The sequence below is a fragment of the Nicotiana tabacum genome, chromosome 3 (assembly GCF_000715075.1).
Source record: "Nicotiana tabacum cultivar K326 chromosome 3, ASM71507v2, whole genome shotgun sequence".
NCBI lineage: Eukaryota > Viridiplantae > Streptophyta > Magnoliopsida > Solanales > Solanaceae > Nicotiana > Nicotiana tabacum.
The window spans coordinates 75004965-75022856 of NC_134082.1; positions in this window are offsets into that span (position 1 = coordinate 75004965).

Genomic DNA, 17892 nt, shown 5'->3' on the forward strand with positions numbered 1-17892 from the left:
CTGTGGGGATTTCTATAGCTGAGATCTTAGTTTCGTCTAGATCCTTGAAAGAAATAATTACCTCTTCTCAGTCTCGCAAAGGCCAACAATGGCAGGAAAGGGAGAAGCAAGATTAAAGGCAATAGTAGGTGTCACGAACAACCTTCTGAATTCCCTCAACGAGGCCGGTAGGGAAGACAATGAAAATGCAACGCCAAGTGCTACAGCTGAGGGAGAGATCTCACCCCCCCTCCTCATGAAGGCGTGACTGTCTCGCGCGAGAGGGAAACCTCAACATCCGCAGCAGGAGAAGCACCAACAGGTGTGAAAAGGCTATTAGAAGAGTGGTTGACAAACACCTTGAGCAACATACTCGACAAACCCGCTCAAAGAGATATTGGAGACACAATACCCGCAAAAACCGCAACTGTCGTCGATGAGCCAGAAACTCCACGCACAGGTAACACTCATACTGTCATGATGCAGGTAATGATGCACTTGCGACCATCTTAAAGAAAATGGAAGTGATGGAAAATGAGAACAAAACGCTCCGCGACCAGATGAAAGAGCATCAGGAAAGGGTGGATAAAATACCGGGCACTTCAAAGTTGCCACCAAAATGCGACATGGGCCGATTCGTCGAACAACCATACAGTGAAGGGGCGGCTCCCCACTCTATTCCGAAAACCTTCAAAATGCCGCCATATTTGAAAATATATGATGGCACCACGGACCCGGAAGATCACTTAATCCACTACGTTACTGCAGTAAAAGGCAACGATATATCGAAAGAACATGTGCCATCGGTGTTGCTGAAAAAGTTCGGCGAAACTCTGACAGAGGGAGCATTGACGTGGTATTCCCAACTTCCAGTACGATCGATATCAACGTTCGAAGAAATGGCAGATAAGTTCGTCACCGCTCACGCGGGAGCGAAAAAGGCAGAGGCTAGGGTAAATGACATCTTCGCCGTCAGGCAGACGACATGCGAGGGACTTCGGGATTTCCTAGCTCGATTCAACAGGGTAAGAATGAGCCTACCAAACGTATTAGAAGGGATGACGGTAGCAGCCTTCCAAAATGGGTTAAACAGAAACGGGTCAAAAGCAACCAAAAAGTTGCTAAGCAGACTCATGAAGTACCCTCCCACCACGTGGGAAGAAATTCATATGCCTATTGCGCCGAAGTAAGGGCAGACGAAGATGACCTAAATGGCCCGATCCAACGACTAACATCGGTCCAAACTGAAACAAGGAGAGATCGTTGCAACGATGGTCGAAGGGACCAACTACCCCATTTGAATCGAGAAAGGCACCAACCCTATATCCGAACATCCAACTCACCTCCTCCACGACATGCAGACACCACGCCTCGACAAATCGCGCCACCCCGAAACGAAAGAGGTATGCCTCCACTATTATCTGCTCATAACTTTTGTGTTTCTCCTTCAGAAATAGTGTATGCACTAGAAAAGCTCGGCACAAAGGTGCAGTGGCCGCAAAAGATGAAGTCAGATCCGAGCACCCGGAGATCGAACGTTCTGTGTGAATTCCACCAGGAAAGGGGACACAAGACCGAAGACTGCATAGGTCTGCGACAAGAAGTGGTAAGAATGCTAAACCAGGGACACCTAAAAGAACTGCTGAGCGATCGAGGACGGGTTAACTTCGCTCGTGGACGCAATCAACCTCAAGGACCTCCAAAACCATCGTCACCAGCTCGTACCATACAAATGATCATTGGCGGCAGCGATGATACGGTAATCAACCATGTGAAATTCACCACCACACACAAACTCAAACGTACAATCGCCCACTGTAAAGCCCCAGAAAATTTTGCTAAGTAATTTAAGATTTCGTGGTGCCAAGGTAGGCTAATTATTTTATTTTGTGTGCAAATGAGGGTTCATGATATAATGGATATCAATTGGATATGTTAATAAGCGTATAAGTCATATTATAAGTGATTTGGGGTCTAAGGAGAGGCCTAAGTCTAAGCCAAGTTGGAAAATTTCATAATAGACTAAAGTTGTAAATGAGTACGCACAAGACCTCACTTTGGACAAGCATATCTACATTTATATAAGGTTTTTTGTGATGCACAACCTATCAAATTAAATCTCTTTGAGTCTAGTTTCCAACACATCAAACCGTTCGTCATTTGGAGATCTGTACAGAAAGTTATGGCCATTTTACCGAACCTGTGTTAGATGCACGTCCGCGGCGCGGTCGCAGGAAAATTGAGAGTTTCTGCCTCCCGAGCGCGGCCACCACGTCCCGGGCGCGGTTTGACCGTGGTCGCGCGCCTAGCAGCCCTATAAATACCCCAAAACCGGGTATGGAGAGTCTCTAAGTCTTTTTTTGAGCTAGGGCTTGCTCTATCAAGGGGAATCCGTCCCATACTTCCCTCATATGAATCAAGGTAATATTTTTGGAGTATTTTGAGTTGATTACTACTCCTAAACACTTATATTAACAAAGATTGATCTTGAAAATTCATACATTCCCATTCAAATCCCTAAATTGATCAAGAACACTACAAGTGGGGATTCTCAAGATTCTTACTACAAGAGGTATATCTATCATCTCTATCTACTCTATGGTGATTGTTTATGTATGATATATACGTTAGAACTCATAGGATGGTGATTGGAAGCCATAAGTGTCTAACCTAGGTTGTGTTGGTGTTGTAGAGATTGTGAAATGGGTTAATTAAAGAGGTTGATGGTTGGATGTGAATGGATGGTCATACATATGTTGTTGGAAGTTATAAATTAGTTAGGAACGATAGTGGAATAAATTGTTGGTTAATAGTGATAGTTGGATGAACTAATACTATGGTTATGAGATGTAAAGATTTATACCTACAAGGTGTTTGATAATATGCCTAAATGACATAAGTTATGGAATTTATTACTAATATTGGCTCTATTGAATGTTGTATTGTGGATTGAATTGTCTAAGTGTATTGGTTCATTGTAGCATCATTAAGGGCAAATTTCAGGTATGTATGGCTAAAACCCCCCTCCTCTTAGAAATTGAGCCTCCATGGTGCCCGTGCAAATGTTGTAAGTCCGAAATTTGATCGATGTGGTACTTGTTATGTCAAATGAATTGATGTTGTGAAAATGTATGTGGAAGGTGTTTCTCCATGTGTTTAATGTGTTATTCTTTGTAAATTGAGGATATGTGGAAAACATGAGCTATGTGCTAAATGCCTAAATGTCAAGTCAAGGTTACATTGTGGTTAATATGCCGAACTAGATGAATTCCTCTTTATGCTTATAACTTAAATTGCTTTTGTATGTGCCTATGATCTTAAATGGCAAGGTCAATGTTGAAAATGGGAATAATGTGAATGTGAGTTACGAAAAGTGGTAATTGTGGCCCCAAGTGCCGAGGAACTAATACATGTGAAACCAAAGATTGAAGTGAGATGATTAACGGAAAAGGGTAACGTCTTGGCAAAACGGCTTAGCCGATCGGGCCGTGATCGGACGCCATGTTATACACACATGGTGGTAATGTATTGATAATTGAAACTGGAAAGTGAGAATGAAATAAGGGTAACGTCTTGGTAAGACGGCTTAGCCGATCGGGCCGTGATCAGACTCCTCTCAAGGAAGCGGTGGTAATGTGGATGATGATGCAACGATATGGAATGCCCCAACCTACAAATTTCAGAAATCATGTTAAAACTATGTGAACCTCTTAAATTGTTGACGTGGTGCTTATTTGAAGCTTTGTATTTCTTATGATTTCTTTGTACTCTTGTATGGTTGTTCTTTCTAACTGGATGGTGTTTAGTTATATATACTAGACTATTCCATGGTATTAACGTCCCTTTTGTTGGGGGCACTACATTTTTAAATGAATGTAGGTGGCTCCATAGCGGATAGTGTCGATCGCGTGTAGCAGAGCTTCCTCCTCTCAAAGTCTTGGTGAGCCCCTTTTTCCTTCAAGGGGTTATGTTGTACATCTTTTGTTGTAGATATCCACTTTTGAGGTATAGCCGGGGCCTTGTTGCCGGCGTTGTCATTGATCGCTGCCAACTCCACACTACTAAAAAGTAGGAAGAGAGGGCTGCAATAGCTTTTACCCGATATGAGGGTCGGGATCGATTTCCACAAGGAGCTAGGAATGGAGTCGAGTATCTATCTAGACTAGAGTTGTGTAATTGTTCCAAATGTCACTTCTAAATATATTCTGAATTTTCTTTAACAAATTAATATTATCAATTACAAATTAGAACTAAATTATGCTAATAAGAAAATTGCTAGAGATGAATCTAATGGGTAGAAAGGCACTAGGGTAGTGACGTTCACCTAGGTGGCTAATTGACGGGTAAATGCTTTTAAGGTTCGATTGACATGATTGGGGAAATATGCTATAATCGTTGCACAATTTTACCCACTCTCACACCTCTCGGTAGAGAGAGTGGTTTTGCCCAATTGACTCTCTCGAGACCAAATGAGTAGGCAAATTAGCTCAAGCAACTAGGATTCAAATTGGGTAATTACTCTCTCGAGGTTTAACCCTTTAATTGGGACTATCAATTCTCTTGAGTCCATCCCAATTCCTTGTTGGGTCTAACCACCGTGGCCCGCACAAAGTAGCACCGCGGCCGTGGTGGGCCAGCGCAGACCGCACAAAATGCAATGCGGCCGCGCTGGGCAAGAGGTCAATTTCCTGAAAAATCCTCACCGCGGTCCGCACAAAGTGTTACTGCGGACCGCATCACAGCACCGCGGACCGCACAAGGATGACCACGGTCCGCGGAGGGTGCTAAATCAAGGCACTGAGTTAGGGTTCTCAAATCTTGCAATTAGTTCAAGTTTTGTTTTTGCCTAATTAACGTCCCTGCTCAATTACCCATTTCATTACGCTCACAAAGCACTTACGCTCACAAAGCACACAAAGATTAACAGTTAAACCAAACTAACCTAGAAATTTAAGAATTACGGGAAGAAGAAGAAGCTACAGGCTAATGGACATGAAAATAAAATGAAATTATAAAATCAAACAAAGAAAAATGAGTGAAATGTTACCATATGTGGAGATGGAATGCAAGGAATCAATATAAGCAATGATTTACGTGAAAAGAGAGGGTGAACAGTAGATTTTAGGCCTATGAGAGTCAATTTTTCGAAAAGGGTAACCGGTGACCCCTGTGGTCTATTTATAGAAAAACATGTGGGACCCAGTCTTACCTACCAGTGCGGCCGCACAAAACGGACCGCAGACCGTGCTGGGTTTATTCAGAAGAAGTCTGAGAAGGCAACCTCCGCGGTCCGCACAAAACAGACCGCGGCCGCGAAGGTCCACCGCGGTCCGCACAAAATGCCATGCGTCCGCGGTGGCAAACTTCAGAGAGCATCCCATTTATCCTTCACCAGTGCGGACCACACAAAGTGCAATGCGGCCGCACTGGCAACTTCAGAGACTGTTCAATTTTTCCAAAATATTTTGCACTGTATCAACATAATCCCTACAACATCTCACAACTAATTAGCTCAAAAAACAATCCTACACTACAAAGAAAATCAAAGAAAACAAGAAGAAAAGGACATGGGTTGCCTCCCAAGAAGCGCCTGATTTAACGTCGCGGCACGATGCATGTTACCATCACATCACTTTAGATGAAGAAGTGCCACCACGTGGCTGTCATCAAATTTTCCAAGATAATGCTTGATCCGGTGCCCATTAACTAAAAAACTTCACCATTTTTGTTCCTTAGATCAAGAGCACCAAATGGGGTCACGAACACAACTTCAAATGGCCTACTCCACTTTGACTTGAGCTTACCCGAAAACAGACGTAATCGGGAATTGAACAAGAGAACCATATCTCCAACCTTGAACTTTTTACCCCGAGCATATTTTGTCGTGAAAGTACTTCATTTTGTTATACAAGGATGAACTTGAGTAGGCATGGAATCTAAACTCATCGAGCTCATTGAGTTGTTCAACACGAAGATTTGCAGCAACATCCCATTCCAAATTCAACTTCCTCAAAGCCCACATGGCCTTGTGCTCTAACTCAACCAGAAGATGACAAGCTTTTCCAAACACCAACTGATACGGAGACATATCAATCGGAGTTTTGTAAGCCGTTCGATAAGCCCATAGAGCGTCATCCAACTTTTTCGACCAATTGGTCCTATTGGCATTGACAGTCTTTGAAAAGATGCTCTTAATTTCCCTATTGGAGACTTCCACTTGACCACTAGCTTGAGGATAATAGGGGGTAGAAACCTTATGATTGACACCATACTTGGAAAGCAATGTGTCGAAAGCTTTATTGCAAAAGTGAGACCCCCTATCACTAATAATTGCACGAGGAGTGCCAAACCTTGTGAAGATGCTCTTTTTAAGAAATGCAACAACACTTCGGGCTTCATTGTTAGGCAAAGCCACGACTTCAACCCATTTTGAGACATAGACAATCGCCACGAGAATGTAAGTATTCTCACAAGAACTAACAAATGGACCCAAGAAATCGATGCCCCAAACATCAAAGATATCCACTTCAAGAATGGTATTAAGAGGCATCTCATCCCTTTTTGAAATTCCGCCCGCTCTTTGGCACTCATCACACCTCTTCACCAAATTGCCCGCATCTTTGAACAAGGTGGGCCAATAGAATTCACAACTAAGAACTTTCGAGGCGGTCCTCACCCCACCATGATGGCCACCATAGGGTGAAGAATGGCAAGACTCTAAGATACTCAATTGTTCTTCCTCCGGGACACATCTACGAATCACACCATCCGTGCAAATCTTAAACAAGTATGGCTTATCCCAATAGAAATCCAAACTATCCCGCTTGAGCTTCTTTCTTTGGTTAGAAGAGAGCTCATACGGTATTATTCCGGTCACAAGGTAATTGGCAACATCGGCAAACCATGACATATCCTTCATTGACAGCGCAAGGAGTTGTTCGTTGGGAAATGAATCATTGATCTCAAGGCCATCACAAGGCCTCCCCTCCTCCTCCAAACGGGACAAGTGGTCCGCCATTTGATTCTCACTACCTTTCCGGTCTACAATTTCTAGATCAAACTCTTGGAGTAGTAGCACCCATCTCATCAATCTTGCCTTGGAGTCTTTTTTTGTCATCAAGTACCTAAGGGCGGCATGATCAGTGTGCACTATAACTTTGGCCCCTTTTCCATAGCAAACACAATAGCCAACAATTCTTTCTCGGTGACTGTATAGTTTCTTTGAGCCTCATTCATGGTCTTGCTTGCATAGTACACCGGATGAAACATCTTGTTGATTCTTTGGCCCAAAACAGCCCCAACCGCAATGTCACTAGCATCGCACATGAGCTCAAAAGGCAAGCTCCAATTTGGTGCGGTAATGATAGGGGTAGTGGTCAACTTGAGCTTAAGAAGCTCAAATGCTTGCATACACCCCTCATCGAACACAAACTTTGCATCCTTTTCTAGCAACTTGCACAAGGGGTTTACCACTTTTGAAAAATCTTTTATAAACCTCCGATAAAAACCCGCGTGCCTAAGAAAACTCCTCACCCCTTTGACAGAAATGGGGGGGAAGCCTTGAAATCACCTCTATCTTGGCTTTGTCAACTTCAATCTCTCACTTTGAAATTTTGTGACCCAACATTATACCCTCTTCTACCATGAAATGACACTTTTCCCAATTGAGTACAAGGTTGGTGTCTTCATACTGGGCCAACACTCTATCCAAATTTCCCAAACACTCATCAAAGGAATCCCCAACCATACTGAAATCATCCATGAAAACCTCCAAAATATCCTCCACCATGTCGGTGAAAATAGCCATCATGCATCGTTGGAAGATCGCCGGAGCATTACACAATCCGAATGGTATTTGAGAGAAAGCGAATGTGTCATACGGACAGGTAAAAGTTGTCTTCTCTTGATCCTCTGGGGCAATTAAAATTTGATTGTACACTGAGTAACCATCCAAAAAGCAATAAAAAACACGCCCCGCAAGACGATCTAGCATTTGGTCAAGGAATGGCAATAGGAAATGATCCTTTCGAGTCACCTTGTTTAGCTTCCGGTAATCCATACACACTCTCCACCTGATGACCGTCCGAGTAGGAATAAGTTCATTGTTGTCATTGGTCACCACAGTCATGCCATCCTTCTTCGGCACACATTGTACCGGAGAAGTCCATGAGCTATCAGAAATGGGGTACACAACCCCGACATCCAACCATTTAATAACCTCTTTCTTCACCACTTCTTGCATAGCCTCGTTCAATCTTCTTTGATGCTCCACGGAAGGCTTTGCATCATACTCCAAGATAATTTTATGCATACAGAATGCAGGGCTTATACCCCGAATGTCGGCTAGAGTCCATCCAATTGCCCTTTTCCGCTTTTGAAGAACCGCCAAGGTGGCTTCAACCTGCATGTTAGTAAGGCCAGAAGAAAGAATAACTGGTAAAGTAGAATTTGAGCCTAATAATTCATATCTGAGGTGTGGAGGAAGTGGTTTCAACTCCAACACCGGTGGCTCCTCAATTGATGGCTTTGTTGGTGGAGTTTTCTGATTTTCAAGATCCAAAGATAATTTCATTGGCTCATAAGAATAAGAGTCCTTCCTATGTAGGGCATTCACACACTCCACCCTACTAGCGTCATCATTGACATCCATGTTTAAGAGCATAGCTTCAAGAGGATCTTCCACGTTGATCATAACACTGGTATCATCCACAATCACAGCTGTGACAAGGTCTACAAATGAGCACACCTCGGTGCTATTGGGTTGCTTCATAGATTTGCAAACGTGAAAAATGACCTTTTCATCTCCCTCTCAGAAAGTGAGCTCACCCGCTTCAACATCAACCAATGCCTTCCCCGCTGCAAGGAAAGGTCTGCTTAAGATAATAGGAACCTCATAGTCCACCTCACAATCCAAAATCACAAAGTCGGTCGGCAATATGAATTTGTCCACCCGGACAAGCACATCATCAATAATGCCCAAAGGTCGCTTCATCGATTGATCCGCCATTTGAAGTCTCATTGAAGTTGGCCTAGGTTGCCCGATGCCCAAAGTTTTGAAAACTGAGTAGAGCATCAAATTGATACTAGCTCCCAAGTCACAAAGAGCTTTGGTAAAATCCGCACTCCCAATGGTGCAAGGAATGGTGAAAGCACCGGGATCTTCAAGCTTCGGGGCCATTGAATGCACTATAGCACTAACTTGGTGAGTCATCTTTATAGTTTCACAATCCATAGAACGCTTCTTTGTAACCAAGTCTTTCATGAATTTTGCATAACCCGACATTTGTTCAAGTGCCTCCACCAGAGGCACATTAATAGATAAGCTCTTCATCATGTCAATGAACTTTTTAAACTGATTATCATTCTTCTGCTTCGCGAGCCTTTGAAGATAAGGTGGAGGTGGTCTTGGCAAAGGAGCATTGGCTTTTGGCACAACCGGCTCCGACATGTCAATTATGTGTTCCCTAGAAGGGTTCACATCGTTTTGGGTTTCCACCTCGACTTATTCAATATCAATCCTCACTTCATTGTTCACATTTTCATCAACCACATCTTCAACTACCAAAGGGACTTGGTCATCTTGCAACTCAACATCATCATCCATGACTTGCTTTTGCTTAGAGGCATTCACATCTCCTCCTCTCCCACTTCTTGTTGTGACCGCCATAACATAATTGTTCCCACCCTTTGGGTTCACTACCGTATCACTTGGTAGAGCACCCTTCGGGCGAGTATTCAATGACTGAGAGATTTGGCCTAACACTTCCAAGTTTTGGATAGAGGTGTTGTGAGAAGCTAACTGTGCATCCAAATCCGCATTCCTCTTCATTATCTGCTCGAGCAACATTTCAATTCTACCCATATCATTACCGGGAGAACTAGGACCTTGAGAAGGGAAAGGGGTGGATTGTTCAGTTGTTGGTACATTGGGAGCCTTTGAAAGCCTTGCCCCCGGATGCCTTGGTTTCCATTGTTGTTCCACCCGCCTTGATTGTTGTTGTTGCCCCAGTTGTTGTTATTTCCATTCCAATTGCCTTGGCTGTTGTTTTGATTACCCCAATTATTGTTTTGGTTGTTGTTGTTCCAATTACCACCACCTTGTTGTTGATTGCCCCAATTTCCTTGGGTCGTCATTGTTGGTTTGAAGAGTTGCCTCTATTGCCTTGATAGTTGTTGACATATTGTACCTCCTCACTTTGGTCATCATAACCATCATTTTGACACCCATCATATTCATCTAACAAATTGCTCAGAATTTCCTTGATTTTGTTTCCTCATTTGCCTTCTCTTGTTGACAAGCATACTAACACCCTCCATGACATGCACTTGGCGAGGATTCTGAACTTGTTGCAATTGCGCCTTAGCCAATTGGTTCATAGTAGTTGTAAGCTCAGCTATCGCTTGCCCGTGATCATGTAATTCCTTGTGCAAATGGATAACCGTAGGGTCACCTTGAGGCACATTTGCTCTACTCTACCATGCTGAAGAAGTTTCCGCCATTTCATCAAATACATCACATGCCTCCTCATAAGAAAGCTTCATAAAATTTCCCCCGGCTAATTAATTAACAACGCATTGATTTGTAGTATTTATGCCCCGGTAGAAGGTTTGTTGGATCATGGCCTAGGTCATATCATTACTTGGGCATTCCCTCACCATCGTTCTATACCGCTCCCAAATTTCATGCAAAGGTTCTGTTGGCTCTTGCTTGCAGGCTAATATTTCATCTCGAAGTGTCGCAATATGACTAGGAGAGAAGAATTTGGCAATAAACTAATCCGCCAACTCATCCCAAGTTGTGATGGAATGGTTGGGGAGTCTCTCGAGCCAATCCAATGCCTTTCCTCGAAGTGAGAACGGGAAAATTCTCAATCTCAGCGCATCCTCGGATACATTCGTCTACTTGCTCCCCCAGCATGTATCTACGAACCCCTTGAGATGTTTGTAGGCTTTTTGATTTGCAGCTCCCGTGAAGTACCCACGCTGCTCAAGTAAGGTCAACATCACATTGGTTATCTGAAAGTTGCCCGCCCAGATTCGGGGTGGGACAATAGCACTTACGTAGCCCTGGTTCGGTAATACTATAGGAGCCACTCTTGGAGGAACCAGGGGAGGGTCTGGAACATTGTTATTTGGATTAGCATTGGCATTCCGGCCTCTCCGTTGACCTTGAGGTGCAAGAGGCACCTCATCTTGCTCAAGATCATCTACCTCCTCCCCCGCTATCACGTTTCCAAGAGGATCATTAGTGTTGTTTAAAGCCATGTTGGTACCTGAGTAATGACACAAACAAGTAAGTAACAAAGAAGGAATGAAGAACAATACAAAAAACTAACTAAATAGATAGCCAATACCGTTAGCTCCCCGACAACGGCGCCAAAAAGTGATCGCTGCCAACTCCACACTACTAAAAAGTAGAAAGAGAGGGTCGCAATAGCTTTTACCCGATATGAGGGTCAGGATCGATTTTCACAGGGAGCTAGGAATGGAGTCGAGTATCTATCTAGACTAGAGTTGTGTAATTGTTCCAAATGTCACTTCCAAACATCTTTTGAATTTTCTTTAGCAAACTAATATTATCAATTACTAATTAGAACTAAATTATGCTAATAAGAAAATTGCTAGAGTTGAATCTAATGGGTAGAAAGACACTAAGGTAGTGACTTTCACCTAGGTGGCTAATTGACGGGTAAATACTTCTAAGGTTTGATTGACATGATTGGGGAAATATGCTATAACCGTTGCACAATTTACCCACTCTCACACCTCTCGGTAGAGAGAGTGGTTTTGCCCAATTGACTCTCTCGAGACCAAATAGGTAGGCAAATTAGCTCAAGCAACTAGGATTCAAGTTGGGTAATTACTCTCTCAAGGTTTAACCCTTTAATTGGGACTATCAATTCTCTTAAGTCCATCCCAATTCCTTGTTGGGTCAAATTTGGAGACTTAAGCTCTCTTTCTCAAGAAGAGTCAAGTCAACTTAGCACACACCAGTGTTTGCAACCACCAATTCATAGATTAAACCATAAAATTGACCCAAATAACAAACACCCATAGTCAATCTAACAATAGATGGCAACACCCATCAATTACCCACATTAGGGTTGAACCACAACCCTAGCTAATGGGTTTAACTACTCATGCTTGAAGGAGAAAATAAAGAAATAGATGAAGAGCAAGTCATATTAATTTAAAAGCTAATGTAAATACAGAGAATCTATCGTAAAATCTAAGTTAAGATGCCAAAAATGGCTACACAATAGCTTCTCACGAGCGCAGCTACGTTCTGGAAATAACTGATGACCTAAAAATGGCAAAATATTCTATTTATACTAGGCTGGAAAAACTGGACAAAAATACCCCTGCGAGGTCAGCGCGGGCCGCATAAAATGGACCGCGGCCGCGGAGATCTCTAATGCGGTCCGCACAAGTATGACTGCGGCCCGCGCAGCTTGAACAATGGCAAATTTCACCTCTCTGAATCTCTCTCCCACGGACTGCACATAATGATAGCACGGCTGCGGAGCCTTCACCGTGAAATGTGTACTGCGGTCGCGTTACCTGAAGCCCATTTTTGCCAACTCTCTGAACCACCTAGTGCAGACCGCACAAAGTCGAATGCGACCGCACTAGGATTTTTTTGCTCTCAAATTGCCTTGTCTTTGATACTTGAGCAGGTTTCACTCCTTTTGAGCCGATCTTGGACATTTCGTCACTTTGTCGATCAAACCTGCAATCAAGCACAACTTATGCGCCTTTTGGGACTATTTTGTAATAATTTATAATCAAAGCATAAGCAAGAAGGAGCATGAAACACGTTAAAATCCCTAGTTATCAATCATTATTGTCTTTTGTATCCTTAGAGGCTCTGTAGACGTTTGTGTAGGTAAGGTAAGGGTGTTGGATGGGTCAATGAACTATGTTGTAACTTTGTACTCTAGTTCTTCTAGACTATAACCGTATAAAATCTTTAAATTTAACCATGGTTTTTGGTTTGTGACATGAAAATGGACTAATATCGTGAATGTTCGATTTTGCTATTGTCTAAATAAAAGAAAGCATGGTTCCCTTAACCGTAGTGAGTTGGGTAGAAATCTTGATAAGGTTTGCTCAGTTGGGGGCTGCTCGATTGAGCGTCGGTCGCGCCTCCCGAGGTTGGGGCGTGACAAAATTGGTATCAGAGCCTAAGGTTTTGAAGTGTCCTAGGATGTCTCGGAGCCGTGTCTAGTAGAGTCATTTTTATCGGTGTGTAGTCGACCACATCTATAAGTTGGAGGCTACTTGGGCATTTAGGAATAACACCCTTCTTTGATATTCTGGATCGTGCGACAACTTGTTATGAAACTATTCCCTCCCTAATTAGTGCATTGTTCTATCTTTCAGTAAATGACACCTAAGAAGAAAGCGAGAATTGGCCAAGAAGCCAATGCCACCACAGGAGTGGCAGATGAATCACTGCTTGGTACTGCGGGTAAGGGTAGGCGCCCTGCTATCACCTTGCCTGGTTCTCCTATTCCAAAGCAGACTACCCCAACTCCTACACCTGCGGAGGGTACTACTATCCCTCCCATCTATACTCCTATTCCGCCTCCAGCCCCAGCTTCCGGTTCTGATATTTCTGATGGGGATCTTAGGGGAGCTATTCAGATGTTAACTCAGCTAGTGGCCTCTCAGGCCCAAAGGTCGAATGTTGCGCCCAATTCATCTAGCCAGCAGGGGGATTCCACCAGTTCCAGAGTGAACAGATTTCTTTTAGTTAGACCCTCCAGTATTTACGGGTGCCAATCCAGAAGAAGACCCTCAGGATTTTATTAATGAGATGCACAAGACCCTCAGGGTTTGCAACTAAGACAGAGGGAGTAGAGTTGGCTGCCTACCGTCTGAAAGGGGTGGCCTATGAATGGTTTGAGTTATGGGAAGATTCCTGCGAGGAGGGGAGCCCTCCGGCAAGGTGGAGCGAGATTGCCGATGCCTTTATAGATCATTTCCTACCTTCTGAGACAAGGGCAGCCCGTGCAGCAGAGTTTGAAAATCTGAAGCAAGATAGTAGGAGTGTGTGGGAGTATCACATGGAGTTTACTCGCCTGTCCAAGTATGCCATCCATATGTTGCCTATAATGGAGGTCAGGGTGCATCGGTTTGTTCAGGGCCTAAATCCTTTGACTAATAATGAGGCTTTTAAGGCTGCATTGAATTCTAACATGAATTATGGGAAGATGGTAGCATTTGCTCAGGACACAAGAAACCGTAAACTGAAGAACAGAATGGAGAGAGAGGGTAATAGAAAGACCCGATCTATGGGCAACATATGTGAGTCACTCGGTGGGGGAAGATCAGCTTTCAGGGGAGGATCATCAGGGTCGTCCCAGTCTGTTGCACAATCTTCAGCCAGTGTACCGCCATCAGGGCCCAGCCAGCTGCAACAGTGGAGTCGTTTCAGGCCTAGTCAGGGCAACAGAGGATCCTATCAGTGGGGTCAGTCAGGAGAGAGATCCCAGCAGCAGCAGAGGTCCCCGTTCCCCAAGTGCTGGAAGATGCACTCAGGGATTTGCTACTTGGAGTTACCCGTATGCTATGGATGCGGGATGAGGGATCACATTTAGAGGCATTGTCATACATCCTACTAGGGAGCGGGTAGGGGCACAACACAGCCATCTAGTCTAGCAGCTGTTGCATCTTCAGCCCCCTCTCCAGCTCGAGGTACCCCAGCACCTGCGGGGCGTGGTGCAGGTAGGGGTGGTGTGTAGAGTTCAGGAGCACCCAGCCGGTTTTATGCTATGAGTGGTCGCCAGAATGCAGAGGCTTCTCCAGATGTTGTTACAGGTATTCTGACTGTCCAATCTCATGATGTGTATGCACTTATTGACCCCGGTTCCACCTTGTCATATGTTACCCTTTTTGTTGCTATGAAATTTGGGATAGAACCGGATCAACTTCATGAGCCATTTTTGGTGTCTACTCTGGTAGGTGAGTCTATTACGGTTGCTCGAGTTTATAAAGGTTGTGTTGTTGCGGTACGGGGTAGGGATACCACGGCCGATCTTATTGAATTAGGGATGGTTGATTTTGATGTAATAATGGGAATGGATTGGCTTTATTCATGCTTTGCCAAACTTGATTGTCGGACTAGAACCATGAGGCTTGAATTTCCTAATGGGCCTGTTGTTGAATGGAAGAGAGATAATGTAGTGCCTAAAGGTCGGTTTATTTCTTACCTTAAGACCGCGAAGATGATCAAGAAAAGGTGTATCTATCATTTAGTTCGAGTTACAGACACCATTGCTGAGGCGCCTAGCCTTGAGTCCGTGCTAGTTGTGAATAAATTTCCGGATGTCTTTCCAGATGAACTCCCTGGAATTCCTCCAGACAGGGAGATTGATTTTGGGATCGATGTGATGCCAGGCACGGAGCCTATATCAATTCCACCTTACAGAATGACACCGGCAGAATTGAAAGAGCTAAAGGAACAATTGAAGGATTTTCTAGAAAGAGGTTTCATCCGTCCAAGTGTCACCATGAGGTGCACTGGTCTTGTTTGTAAGGAAGAAAGATGGGTCGCTACGGATGTGTACTGACTACCGATAACTCAACAAGGTCACAATCAAAAATAAATATCCTTTACCAAGGATAGATGACTTGTTTGATAAATTGCAAGGTGCTACGTGTTTCTCAAAAATTGACTTGTGGTCTGGGTATCATCAATTGAAGATAAGGGAGCAGGATATTCCAAAAACAACTTTCAGGACTCGGTATGGACACTTTGAATTTATGGTGATGTCTTTTGGGCTAACAAATGCCCCGAAAACTTTCATGGATCTTATGAATCGAGTCTTCAAGCCTTTTTCTAGACTCCTTTTTGATAGTATTCATTGACGATATTCTTGTATATTCCCGAAGTCAAGAAGATCATGCTAACCATCTCAGGGCAGTTCTTCAGACTCTTCAGCAATATCAACTGTATGCAAAAATTTCGAAATGCGAACTCTGGCTTGAATCTGTCGCGTTCTTGGGTCATGTCGTCTACAGGGAAGGAATTATGGTTGATCCTCAAAAGATTGCAGCAGTGAGGAATTGGCCCAGACCTACCACTCCAATAGAGATTCGCAGTTTTTTGGGTTTGGCTGGGTACTACAGGAGATTTGTGGAGGGCTTTTCTACTCTTGCCTCTCCATTGACTAAATTGACGCAGAAAGCAGTTAAATTCCAATGGTCCGATGCTTGTGAAAGGGGTTTCCTAGAATTGAAATCAAGATTGACTACAACACAAAGTTAGCCCTACCAGAGGGTGCCGAGGGATTTGTGGAATATTGCGATGCTTCAAGGATCGGGCTTGGGTATGTGTTAATGTAACACGACAAGGTTATAGCCTATTCTTCTAGGCAACTCAAGAATCATGAAAGGAACTATCCAACCCATGACTTAGAGCTTGCGGCAGTGGTGTTTGCACTAAAGATTTGGCGACATTATTTGTATGGGGTGCATGTGGATGTATTTACGGACCACAAAGGCCTTCAATATATTTTCAAATAGAAGGAGTTGAATCTGAGACAAAGAAGATGGCTAAAGTTACTTAAGGACTATGACATTGATATTCTCTATCACCCGGGAAAGGCTAATGTTGTAGAGGATGCTCTTAGTCGAAAATCTATGGGGAGCTTGGCTCATTTTGAGGCATATCAGAGGCCATTGTCCAGGGAGGTTCACCAGTTGGCTAGCTTGGGAGTTCGCCTTGCGGACTGTAATGAAGGAGGAGTAATTGAGCAGAATAGGGTTGAATCATCGCTTGTGGAGGAAGTGAAAGAGAAGCAATTCAACGATCCATTGTTAGCACAACTGAAAGAGGGGATTCATAAACACAAGACCACAGTTGTTTCCTTTAGCATGGATGATGGTACCCTACGGTACCAAGGCCGCCTATGTGTTTCGGATGTTAACGGTCTTCGGGAGAGGATCATGGTAGAAGCTCACACTTCCAGGTATTCCGTGCACCCAGGTTCTATGAAAATGTATCATGATCTCAGGGAAATTTATTGGTAGAACAACATGAAAAATGATGTGGCGGACTTTGTGGCAAAATGTCCGAACTGCCAGCAAGTGAAGGCCGAAAATCATAGGCCCGGTGGATTGGCCCAAAGCATAGAGATTCCAATGTGGAAATGGGAGATGATCAACATGGATTTTGTGGTAGGGTTGTCATGCACTCTGCGCAAGTTTGACTCAATTTGGGTGATTGTGGACTGACTCACGAAATCAGCGCGCTTCTTGCTAGTTAAATCTACCGACATAGCGGAATAGTATGCTCAGTTGTATATCAAAGAAATAGTCAGGTTGCATGGCACTCCAGTCTCAATCATTTCAGATCGAGGGGCTCAGTTCACTACCAACTTTTGGAAGAAATTTCAGCAAGGTTTGGGTACATAGGTAAATCTTAGCACAACTTTCCATCCTCAAATCGACGGGCAAGCAGAGCGGACTATTCATACAATTGAGGACATTTTGCGTGCTTGTACTCTTGATTTCAAAGGTAGTTGGGATGACCATTTGCCACTCATAGAAATTGCTTACAACAACAACTTCCATGCTAGTATCCAGATGGCACCATTTGAGGCATTGTATGGTAAGAGATCTAGATCTCTCATTGGGTGGTTCGAGGTTGGAGAAGCTAAATTGATACGGCCGTACCTCGTGTATCAGGCTATGGAGAAAGTCAAGATTATTAAAGAGGTTGAAAACTGCTCAGAGTCGCCAAAAGTCGTATTCGGACGTTCGTCGCAAAGACGTGGAGTTCAAGGAAGATGATTGGGTATTTTTGAAGGTTTTCCCCATGAAGGGTATCATGCGGTTTGGAAAGAAGGGAAAATTGAGTCTGAGGTATGTCGAACCGTACAAAATCATTCAGAGGTTTGGTCAGGT